The sequence below is a fragment of the Hoplias malabaricus genome, chromosome 1 (genome assembly GCF_029633855.1).
Source record: "Hoplias malabaricus isolate fHopMal1 chromosome 1, fHopMal1.hap1, whole genome shotgun sequence".
Taxonomy (NCBI): domain Eukaryota; kingdom Metazoa; phylum Chordata; class Actinopteri; order Characiformes; family Erythrinidae; genus Hoplias; species Hoplias malabaricus.
Genome location: NC_089800.1, coordinates 71,712,637 through 71,725,556, shown reverse-complemented (window position 1 = coordinate 71,725,556; position 12,920 = coordinate 71,712,637). Strand labels below are relative to the sequence as shown.

Here is a 12,920-nt window from a genome sequence, read left to right as displayed (position 1 = left end):
ATACTAAACATTTTCATTAGGCAATGGGTTAAAATAGAGTTTTTTTTAACATTAAATGAATGTTTGTTTTTGCAAAGACATATCAAACTGATTTCTAAGCCTTTCTAAGAGAGTTCATTTGACTTCTAGCTGACATTTACTGGATCATTTGAATTCATTTTTATTGATAACTCTTTCCAAAATCTTTAAACCTTAACCTGATCCTGGATGTGTCAAACATGAAATGTAGAATGTGTTGCCGCTTGTTAATGAACACTGTACTAAATCAAATAAACTCATAAAGAAATGTAAGCTCTGTAACTGAACATGAGATATATGAGATATTAACTTCATAAGAACACATGTAACATGGAACACGTGAAACATATGATGATATATATATATATATATATATATCATCAGGGTCACAGTGATATATGTATGTGTGTGTGTGTGTATATATATATATATATATATATATATATATATATATATATATACAAATTTGGCAAGTAATATTACCAATGGGCAGCCATTATAATCTAACATAAAAAATGAATTTTGTGAGTTTGCATCTTAATTTATGGGCATGATATTCTGAAAGATCTACTAGACTTATTCTCACTACAGGAAAATGCACACAGGTTGTTTTTATTTATTTAATATATTACATTATTGGCTTCCCACAGTGTTACTGGCAGTTTGATCAGTACCCTTTGCATTATAGAAACTGAAAATACTCTTTAAGTAAATATTTAAAAGCTTGGTATAGGTATAAAATGAGCAGTAGTCAAATGAGTGGGCTATGTTTATCAAAAACTGAACTAATCAACAGTCCAGACTCACTGTATCCAGAAGGAAATCTCGCCCAGAAAATAGTCTATTAAAGGATTTATTACAAAAGGTATTTGATAAAAAGGAATAATTTACAAAGTGAAAATTTCTAAAACATACACAGATCACTTCTATTTCCTCGCGGTATTTAAAAATATCAGTGTCAGTTTTCTGGTTGTGAAACCGTTTAAAAACCGACCTTCACAGCAATACGAGGAGGAGAACAGAGGTGAGTGTAAGTCGTTCAATCGCAGATACAAACAACAGAGCATGTTCACTAGCTCTAAACTAGTCACAAACACCACTGTAGACAAATAAAATAATACACCGAAAAAAGAAAAGAAAGACTTCGTTTTGAGACAGCTCAGGGATCGCGTGACTTTCCTTCCTCAGGAGATTAATAGCAGCTTTTGTGTCCTTCGATGTGTGTTGTATGTCAGAGTTTGAGCGCCTCTGGACAAACGACATGACTGAGCCACATCCCCTGCACACACACTTCTGCACACTTACACACTGCTTATTTGAGGGGACTTTTTTTGTAGATGCAAAGAGTTAAGGAGCATTGAATAATTAGATTTAGTAATTTACTGCTTAAATTTATGCTAACTTAACAAAACATTATTATGCTCTTCAGTTTGCGGGACAGTGTCACGTTTAAATTGGGCACCTGCCCATGACTTCCGAAAATAAAGGAAACTTTCGTTTCATAAGTAATGCTCAAACTTTTGCACACGATGGTGTTTTCTTAAATGTCGCCCTATGTACACCGTGAACAGAATTACAGAAAAATATTCTAGATGATTCGACACTACTGAAAAGTTCTAGCTTTTGTGTCTTTACACCTTAATGCCGTTCCAAGTTTCACTTCCAAACTCAACATGAAATTTCACCATAAATATGCCCACGATATTTTTGATAGTCCTTCACCAGCAGCTACACGTGCAGCACCGTGTCAGTGTTGTTGCGCAGGCGCCTCCTGTGCTCCTGAAGCCAGTGTTTAAGCTCAGAAATGCTGTATCCCTCAGGCCCGCGGCCGCCCTGGTACACAACAGTACCGCTCTGAACAATGTAGAGTCGGTCGAAGTAGGCTCCATACGCCGCGTTGGCCGCGTTGTCCATGCCGTCTGCCACCACGGGGCAGCCGGGTGGCGTCTCGCGCTCCATGAGGCGCGCGGCGCGGAGGCGCTCCTCCAAGCGGCGGTGACGCGGGATCTGGTAGCGCGCGTCTGCGCTCGCCCAGCCGTCCAATGGGTGTGCCTCTTCGATGTATACAAGCAGCGCGTCCGCTACGTCCGCGTAGCGGCGCACGATGCGGCCGAAGGTGCGCAGCCGCATCATGAACGGCGGTCAGGTGCAGCTGCCGAAATTCAGCACGAGTGGTCGCGCGCCGCGCGCGTAATCCAGGAGACGGCTGCGGCGACCGTCCGCCAAACGCACCACCTCGATGTTGGGCGCTGCGCGGCCCACACGCGCCGCCTTTAGTGCGTCCAACTTGTGCCCGTGCCACACGGCGCGCAGCGACGCGGCGCTGAACATCCGCTCCGAGTCTGACACGCAGAGCGGGGGATCGTCGTAATCGTCGTCGTCGTCAGCACTCCTGCCTCCTCTGTCCTCATCCTCCTCCTTCTCTTCCTCACACTCGCCATCTTCTTCGTCGCACTCTGTATTCTGCGCCAGCACGCGCTGCCTCACGCACAAGAAGTCGAGAAGCCAGAGCGCGAGTGCCGCGAATACGAAGCGCGGCAGCAACGCGACGCACGCAAGCGCGCGCCGCAGCGCATCCACCGTGTTCATGATTCTCCTCTCAAAGCACGGTGGAAGAGAGCGGCCCCGCGGGCCTTTATATAGCTAACGGCAGAAGGGTTAGTCGTTAAATGAAGGAGCTCTCTCTCTCTCTCTCTCTCTCTCCCTCTCTCTCTGTCTCTCTCTCTCTCTCCCTCACACACACACACACACACACACACACACACACACACTACTGGTCTCCTGCTCCAAAGTTCTGCTCTAAATCGAACCCTTCTTAGAATGTGAGGAGGACAAGACCATCATATTGAGAAGCATGATACGCGCATTAAGACAATAGATAGATGAGGACATCTTTAACCTGAACCCCGACTAAGCACATGTAAGCTTGATACGGTGCGCGCGCCCAAAACCTGTCATAAACCAAGCAAAGTACTTTATTTCTCAATAAAAAATAGAAAAAATCTTTTTGGTTCTCTGTTGTCTGTTGAGCAAGAAACAGCAAACGTAAGCGCTATTTTATCATTCTGCATTTACATTTTGGTTGGGCATTATATTGTCCCCGTAATTATTTCAGAATCCTTGGTAACCGTATGAAATCATTAGAGAACCACAGTTCCAATCCCAATAGTAGAGGGATTTTTTCATGGTCATGTTTTAAATATTAAAAGACAATGTCTTCTTCACTCTATTAGACACACTTTGGTCCAACTTGCAGATGCAGACCAGTGGTTCCCATAATGGGGGGCAAGGCAAATCAGCTACACACAATGAGCATACCAGTCTGAAGACATGAGGAGATTAAAGGTGACGCAGAGCAAATGTGTAGGTTTTAGGCTTTTACTCTCAGGAACCTGGTTTATAATTTATAGTTTGTACAGGGATGCAATTAGAAGCAAATTTGTTTAATACATTTGAGAACCACTGCTCTAGCCCTTCATCAATGGAAACAGGATGCCACCAAGAGGACATTATTGGATATTTTTGGTTGTTGAACAGTCCAACAGTGACACTGAAAGCTTTAAAAACTCTAGCCCTGTTGTGCCTCATCCGCATTTAATTCTCCATGCGCATTGTGTTTGTTTTGCTTGGTTTAAACTTGTCTTTATATTCACACATTAACAAGGGTCAAGCACACCACACCACACAACCTCCAGTTCAGTGTCACTGCAGTGCTGAGATTGATCCACCACCCAAATCATTCTTGCTCTGTGGAGGTCCTAACCATTGAAGAGCAGAGTGAAATGAGGATCAGAAATACAGAGAAACAGGTGGACCTGATAAAATGAACAAAGAATGAAGATGCAAGGAAGGTGTTCCTAATCCAGTGTACGTTAAATGTGTGTACAGAATTTGTGCTGGCATCTTGCTGAAATAACCAAGGACATCACTGATAGATAAAACATTGTCTATTGCAGTGCGCATGAAAAACTTACTAGATTAAACCACTTTTTATTTACTTTTATTATTATTAAATGCAGATTTGATGATTATTAAATTACTATATCTTAATTTGCTAAGTAAAAATTGAATGGAGTACTTACTTAAGGGGGTGTAATGGAAATTTTATATGTCTCTGTTAAAGACCCTGTCTGCTTGTTTTGTCTGTATATTCACTTCTAACCGGCAACAGAACACAGAAACTAAGTGTATGTCAGGTCAGTTCGAGGTCAGTTCAAGGTCAGTGTTTTATCAGAACAAACCATTTTGTCCTTCATCTTGTTTATCAAACTGGGAGGTCTCTAAGGAAACTAAGCTTGCAGAAACTTAAAGTGATTATCTTAGGCTTATGACACATAAACTACCTTTATAAACTCTCTGTGAAAACATCTTCTTTGTCCACATTCACATAGTACAGGGTGGGCCATCTATATGGATTCGCCTTAATAAAATGGGAATGGTTGGTGATATTAACTTTCTGTTTGTGGCACATTAGTATATGGGAGGGCGGACACTTTTCAAGATGGATGGTGACCATGGCGGCCATTTTGAAGTTGGCCATTTTGGATCCAACTTTTGATTTTTCAATGGGAAGAGGGTCATGTGACACAGCAAACTTATTGGAAATTTCACAAGAAAAACAATGGGGGGCTTCACACACTGATAGCAACACAGCAGGAAAAATGCTAGCACAGGCTTCCAGTATCCGTAGTTTCAGGTGCTGCACATCTCGTATCTTCCCAGCATAGACAATTGCCTTCAGATGACCCCAAAGATATAAGTCTAAGGGGGTCAGATCGGGAGACCTTGGGGGCCATTCAACTGGCCCACGTCGACTAATCCACTTTCCAGGAAACTATTCATCTAGGAATGCTCGGACCTGACACCCATAATGTGGTGGTGCACCATCTTGCTGGAAAAACTCAGGGAACGTGGTTCAGTGCATAAAGAGGAAAACACATCATCATGTAGCAATTTCGCATATTCAGTGGCCTTGAGGTTTCCACTGATGAAGAATGGCCCCACTATCTTTGTACCCCATATACCACACCATACCATCAAGATGTGCAGCACCTGAAACTACGGATACTGGAAGCCTGTGCTAGCATTTCTCCTGCAGTGTTGCTATCAGTGTGTGAAGAGTGGGAGAAGAGGGTTGCATTGACAATTCAACACAATGGGCAGCACTTTGAACACATTTTATAAGTGGTCAGAAACTTGTAAATAACTCATGAAGGAATAAAGTTACGTTAAAACCAAAGCAACCATTGTTTTTCTTGTGAAATTCCCAATAAGTTTGAGGTGTCACATGACCCTCTTCCCATTGAAAAATCAAAAGTTGGATCCAAAATGGCAGACTTCAAAATGGCCATGGTCACCACCCATCTTGAAAAGTTCCCCCCCTCCCATATACTAATGTGCCACAAACAGGAAGTTAATATCACCAACCATTCCCATTTTATTCATGTGTATCCATATAAATGGCCCACCCTGTACTCTATGCTATTGTGTGTTGATCACCTTATGGACCACTTGTGACCACTTATATTTATTTTTTCTAACACTTGTATTTATTTTCTCCACCACAGGGGAGCATCTATGATTGTATGGAACAGCAGTTCTCTATGGTTTGTTTATATTCAGAAGCTCTGTGTAATTTTAGGTGAAATGGTATGTTTGAGAATAGACTGTTGTTTATACATGGCTAAAGTTTGAATTTTCTGTAAGGTTTTATTCACTGTTCCAAGTTCATTTGTAACTAGAGTTGTTCAGTTTTATTGCACTTTTGGTCTGTTTACGTTCATGCAGATAGCCGTCTCCTGAATTTTGAGATATTTCCACCTTAAGAAATCTGAATCAGCAAAAGTAAGTCAATGTTACCTATGGAGCAGGAATATAGCAAAATCCTCACCTTAGTTTGTGCTTTTCAACTGCTTATTCTCTCTTGTCTAAAAAACTCCAGATATATTTTCACTGCTGTGAGCAGAGAGAGAGGAAGTAGCACTTCCCATTTAGCACTTAGCCATTTACAGATAGTGGGTCTTCTTAAACAAATTAGACCTTTTTTGAGCATGCAGAGCTAGCAAATTGTGAAGTACCATTCTGAATTTTAGAAAAAATGTTTTTTTGATAACAATCACGAATGTCCTTAAATGCTGTAGGACACAAAAATGCTGAACATATGCTGGACATGAGCAGCAGCTGTGTGTGTGTGTATGTGTGTGTGTGTGAGAGAGAGAGAGAGAGAGAGAGAGAGAGAGAGAGATGATGGGTAAACTTTACAATAAATATTGGAATATTGCTGTAAGGAATTTACTGTATTTAGTTACATGAAATTTACTGAATTCAGGGGTCATATTTCTGTGGAGTTTATATAAGCTTTCAGCATGTTAACGTTACATTTTTTTTTGTGATTTGATTTTGTGCTGTGTTTTACACTGAGTTTAAACTGAGTAAAACAAACAGAGCATGGAGAAATAAGTGTACAGATTAAATGTGGCAAAAAAAAGTGAGAATAAATAAAACAAAGTAAATGTGATTAGAAAAAACATCCTTGAGCTTGAAATCAAATCAAATCAAATTTATTTGTATAGCGCTTTTTACAACTGATGATGTCACAAAGTAGCTTCACAGAATTCCAGTAAAGACAAAGTTTTCACATGAAATGTAAAAATGTGAGCAAGCCAAAGGTGACAGTGGCATGGAAAAGCTCCCTCAGAGCTGAGGAAGAAACCTTAGGAGGAACCAAGGCTCACAATGGGGGACCTATCCTCCTCTGGTCAATCTATTGCTAATACTAGTTAGGAGTCCATGAAAACTTCAGTGTAGGGTGGGCCGCTCCAAGGCCATTGGTGGTTGCTGGAGGGTGGGCAGCTGGTCTGAAGTGAGGAGCAGGAGCTTGACAGTCATTCATCAGTGTCCAATTGGACAGTCATTTACTCGGAAAAAGTTAAAGGGATGGAATTAGTTTTGATCTGTTTGAGTGAATGTAAAGCAGAAAATATGAACATTTCCAGAGTGTAATTAATTACTCCGGCAGATCTGACTATGATGGCATTAACTAAAAGGAGAAAACCAGAAGGACACACAGACGCGGGAGCATCCTGAAACACTGGCATCCCTCCGCTCCACTGTCGACAAACCTGAATGACTGTATGAAGCACCAGCGTCTCAGTTTACTATAATTCCCTGTGTCCATAGACCCCTGGATCTGCCACCTTTTTCTAAGGTGGGAGCATTAGCTACCAAAAGCTAAACTGAACAAATTAATTTTTAGCCTAGATTTGAAGATTACTATAGTGTCTGAGTCCCGAACATAATCTGGAAAATCATTCCAGAGCTGGGGGGCTTTATAAGAAGAAGTTCTTGCCCCAGCTGGGGCCTTCTGGTTTCTGGGAACTATTAAAAATTCAGTACTCTGTGATCTGAGTAATAGTGGATTCTCATAATAGGAAATAGTATCTTGAAGGTATTCAGGAGCAAGCTCATGTAAGGCTTTATACATTAATAAGAGAATTTTGTAATCTGAATAGGGATACAGAATTTTACAGGCAGCCAATGAGGTGATGATAGAACTGGACTGATATGTTCAAATTTTCTAGTCTTAGTGAAGACCCTGGCTGCAGCATGTTGAACTAGTTGAAGTTTACTTAAATTTCTGCTGGTGCATCCTGACAGTAGTGCGTTACAGTAGTCAAGCCTTGAAGTAATAAAGGCATGTTCTAATGTCATAGGAAAAGGCATTTCTAATCTTGGTGATGTTGCGACGATGTAAAAAAGTTGTCCTAGTGATTACTGCCTATGTGTTGATCAAATGACAAACCCGAATCAATTATAATGCAATATTTTTGCTGCTGAACCAGGTTTAACTGGAAAGTCAGCGAGATTTAAAGTTAAATCTGATAATTTATTTCTTGTCACCTTTGACAAAACAGGACCTCTGTTTTGTCATTGTTTAGAAGGAGGAAGTTATGCAACATCCAGCCTTTCACGTCTTTTACACAGTCCTCTATTTTCTTTAATCTGTGTTTGTCAAAGTTTATGTCATGGTTTCTTATAACTGTGCCTAGCGGTAACATGTATAATGTAAATAATTGTGGTATGGTTGACAGGGAGCGCTAAAGAGGGTATTATTGTCGCCACCTGGTGGGTTGGATAGGACGATAAAAGCCCCAGGATCACCAATAATTTTCACTTCCGCTTTCGATCAACTAAGGTGGTGTGTGTGGGCGTGCAGCGTCGTCGCGGCGGTGGAAGCTGAGTCGTATTTCTCTGGCTGAATCGGAAGCCAAGTGTCCGAGGTTTAAGCAGGTTTCTAGCCTTGCTTGACTACCCAGCGATCTATAGGGTAGACGGTGGTTCAAGGCCACGGATAACTGACTTCGCCGTTAAGGCTTACACTTGATTGCAGTTGCCTGAACGTCATTGCCCTTACCGAGCTAGTTCAGCAGCTCAGGGCAGAAAATAATAGACTCAGAGAGGAGGTAACTCAGAGACCTGTAGCCGCAAGGGTAGATAACGCGGTTGAAGGTACTTCCAGGCAATCATATACTTCTAGTTCTGTCCAGGGGAACTCTTCGATTGTGGGTGGAGTAGTAGAACGTTATGTTTATGTGCCTAGGGACAGAAAATGTCCCAGGTTTTCTGGAAACCCGGCAGTAGATTCCCTTAAGGTGGAGGAATGGATAGAAGAGGTTCGGCGGTATTTGATATTACGTCCTGGGTCTAGGGGTGAGCAGGCTTTGAGCGTACTTGACCTGTTGGATGGCGAAGCAAAGGCAGAAGTTAAGTTTCGTCCTGACTCTGAGAGGGAAGGACCAGAAGGGATTTTTAGTATTTTAAGTAGTGTGTATGGGTGTTCGCAGTCATGCGTTAGTCTGCAAACTCAGTTTTTTCAGCGGCGACAACGTGAGGGCGAGTCATTAAGAGCTTATTCCCATGCCTTAATGTCACTAATGGAGGCTGTGAAGCGTAGGGATCCTTTATGTTTTGCCAGTCCTGACATTACCTTGCGCGATCAGTTTATTGAACATATACGTGATAGTTCACTGCGAAGGGAGTTACGGCGCCAGGTCCGTGTAGACTCCGAGGTGACCTTTTTGGGTATTCGTAGCGAAGCAATTCGTTGGGCGGAGGAAGGCGAATCTTTCAGCCATCGCCCCCGAGTACACTCTTGTCACACCCATTTAGTAGCTGAGCGCGAGGGAGATGTAAATGCTGTTTTGGTTAACCGTTCAGGCGAACTGACAGACCTAAAGGAGAACCTACGGAAGCAACAAGTCCAGTTGGATGCTATCATGCAGCGTCTCGAGTCTGCCCCTTTAGTCCCTAGGCCCCAAGGTCACCAGATTAACCGCCATTCACGGTATCGGTTTCAGGCCAATGGTAAGCCAATATGCCTACGTTGTGGTCAGCCGGGGCACATTGTTCGTTTTTGTAAAGCAGAGGCCAGTGTTGGACTAAGAGTGGGGGGAGCAGTAGACCGGGCTACCGTTCAGCAACAGGAAAACTAGTACCCCCCGATACAATAGCCCAGGTGTCGGGAGGGGAGGAACAGGGCTTTGGACTTTCAGGAGCAACAAGGTTAGTTGGTGAATGCCCTACAGTGGAGATTGAGATTGGGGGAGTGGTAGTGCCTTGCTTATTAGATACCGGGTCAATGGTAAGCACAGTTACAGATCAGTTTTTTAATGAGTATTTACGAGGTCACTTGCAGCCATCCTTGCAGTCATGTCCATGGTTGCAGTTAAAGGCTGCTAATGGACTAGATATTCCATACTTGGGGTATCTGGAAGTGGACGTGTGCGTTTTTGGCAAGGTTTTACCCCGTATGGGTATTTTGGTCACTAAAGGTTCTAGTGAGTCTAATACTCTTCTCTCTAAGAACGCTATTCCCGGGTTGCTGGGGATGAATATAATTAGTCAGTGTTATAATGAGCTGTTTTTACAACATGGGCCGGCACTGTTCCGTTCCCCAGAGGTCCAACAGGCTGGTAGGGTCTGGCAAAGAGCATTTTCACAATGTCAGCATTTGGAGCGTACTTGTCATGGGGGTAGGGTAGGCCTGGTTAGAATGCAGCGTGGCCCTGCTGTTCGAGTACCAGCTGGCACTATGAAGTTTGTGCCTGCCTTGTGCCATGGTGGTCTGGGGCGTGCTCTTTCTTCTGGGATGTTGGAGCCAGCATCCTTTGTGGATGGCCATTTGCCCGGTGACCTTCTCATCCCTTCAGCCTTTTTGACTGTGGAACAGGGAGTGATACATGTGCCTGTGGTGAATGTGAGTTATCAAGATAGGTGGCTTCAGCCCAAGGTGGTGCTGGGGGAGCTTTATGTACCTAAATGTTTTTCTAGTGGTAGTACCGTGCAAGTCCAGAGAGATGAGCAGCAGCAAGTGGTGACAATTCAGTCTGTTCAAAGGGATGATGGGTTTGGCATTGATTTTTTTCCAATGTACTTGGCCCTCTCTTTCTGATCAAGAACAGGAACAAGCTCGAGCGGTTTTGGAGAAGTATCGTGACACCTTTAGTCAACATGATGGTGATTTGGGATGTACTACACTGGTTCAGCATACCATCCCTCTTGTGGATCCTATTCCAGTGAGGCAGAGGTATCGGCGCCTTGCACCTTCGCAGTATGATCTAGTGAAAGCCCATATACAAGAACTGGTAGATCGTAAAGTAGCGAGCCCTAGTACAAGCCCTTATGCATCGCCCATAGTGGTTGTTCAGAAGAAGGATGGGTCCATCCGTTTGTGTGTCGATTATCGTCAACTTAATGCTAAGACGCGCAAAGATGCTTTTCCTTTGCCTAGGATCGAAGAATCCCTAGATGCTTTGAGTGGTGCTAAGTGGTTTAGTACATTAGATTTGGCCAGTGGGTATAACCAGGTGTCAGTAGCTAAACAGGATAGAGAGAAAACTGCCTTCTGTACACCTTTTGGCCTGTTTGAATTTAACAGGATGCCATTTGGTCTATGCAATGCGCCGAGTACGTTTCAGCGATTGATGGAACGGATTTTTGGCGACCAAAGTTTCCATTCCCTGTTGTTGTATCTAGATGATGTGGTCATTTTCTCTCCAACTGTCGAGCAGCATCTCCAACGTTTGGATATGGTACTGGGCAGGTTGCAACAGCATAACCTAAAACTGAAGTTACAGAAATGTAAGTTCTTTCAGACGGAGGTCGGTTATTTGGGGCATGTTATTTCCGCTGCAGGTGTGTCCACTGACCCGGAGAAGATCCGGGTAGTAGAGGACTGGAAAAGACCGTCAACGGTTAAAGAGTTGCGGTCCTTTTTAGGTTTTGCCTCATATTATAGACGGTTTGTGGAGGGGTTTGCTCATTTGGCGGCTCCCCTGCATCGACTTGTGAGTGCCATCCAGGGCTCTAAAAAACGACCCAGGCCTAGAGTGCAGGATCCCCTTGGGCAACTGTGAGAGGAGCTTTTTAGGTCTTAAAGAGCGACTTGTAAGTGCACCTGTGTTGGGATATGCTGACTTCACTCGCCCTTTCCATGTAGAAATTGATGCGAGTCATGCTGGGTTAGGGGCAGTGTTGTCCCAGGATGTAGATGGGCAGCGACGGCCAATTGCATATGCCAGTCGTGGGTTGCGACCATCGGAGCGAAATATGTCAAACTACAGCACTATGAAGTTAGAGCTGTTGGCTTTAAAGTGGGCTTTAACTGAAAAATTTAGGGAGTATCTTTTGGGCAATAAATGTATCGTTTATACGGATAACAATCCGTTGAGTTATTTACAGTCTGCAAAACTGGGGGCAGTAGAACAGCGGTGGGCATCCCAGTTAGCATTGTTTGATTATGAGATCAAGTATCGCCCAGGTGTGGCCAATCGCAATGCAGATGCCTTGTCTCGGTTGCCTGTCCCTTCTGAAGCTTTTCCGGGGGGGTTGGTAGGAGGGGTTTCCATTCCCCTCGAGGTAGCTCATCAGGTACGTGGCTTAGAGAGACGCGACCTGTTGTGTCAGACAGTAGATGCAGTCCCTAGTCGCAGTAGGGCTGACCTTAAGGTGTTGCAAGCGGCTGACCCATGTATTGCCGCATTCTTGCGGTATTGGAAGCAAGGACGGAAGCCTACGGTACTAGAGCTAAGAAGGGAGACAGAGGGGTTGAGGGAGTTGGTTAGGCAATGGCCTAGGATTATAGAGAATGAGGGTGTTTTGTACAGACAAGTTAAATTTCCATCAGCAACCAACCCAGTCTTTCAGTTGTTGTTGCCTAAGGCACTGCAAGGTGAGGTGCTCACCGGGCTACATGACCATCACGGTCACCAGGGTATAGAGCGCACTACGGACCTTGTGCGGCAGAGGTGTTACTGGCCTAAGATGTGGCAAGATGTGAGGGATTGGTGCCTTCAGTGTGACCGATGTTCCGTGGCTAAGGCCACACGCCCTAAAGTAAGAACTTTTATGGGTAGTTTATTGGCCACTCGACCTTTAGAAATTGTGGCCATCGATTTTACCCTTTTGGAGCGGGCTAGTAGCGGACAAGAGAATGTGTTAGTAATTACAGATGTATTTTCAAAATTTACCCAAGCATATCCAGTGCCTGACCAAAAAGCCAGTACGGTGGTGAGGGTGTTAACCGAAAGGTGGTTCTATGTGTATGGGGTACCTCAAAGGATCCATTCAGATCAGGGTCGTAGCTTTGAGGGGGAGTTGTTGCGACGCCTTTGTGAGCTCTACGGCATAGAGAAGAGTCGGACTACACCTTACCATCCGGAAGGCAATGGGCAATGCGAGCGTTTTAATAGAACTCTGCATGATTTGCTTAGAACTTTGCCTCCTGAAAAGAAAAGAAAGTGGCCGCAACTGTTACCACAGTTAGTGTTTGCTTATAACACCACGGTGCACCAGTCTACCCATTACTCCCCATATGAATTAATGTTTGGGCAGAAACCACAGCT

General features: G+C 43.8%; 1 pseudogene; it reads right to left on the bottom strand.

Annotated features, from left to right (window-relative positions):
• Nucleotides 1-699: 699 nt before the first annotated feature.
• LOC136708369 (thyroxine 5-deiodinase-like) lies at nucleotides 700-2,608 on the bottom strand (annotated as a pseudogene).
• Between the last annotated feature and the right edge of the window lie 10,312 nt (nucleotides 2,609-12,920).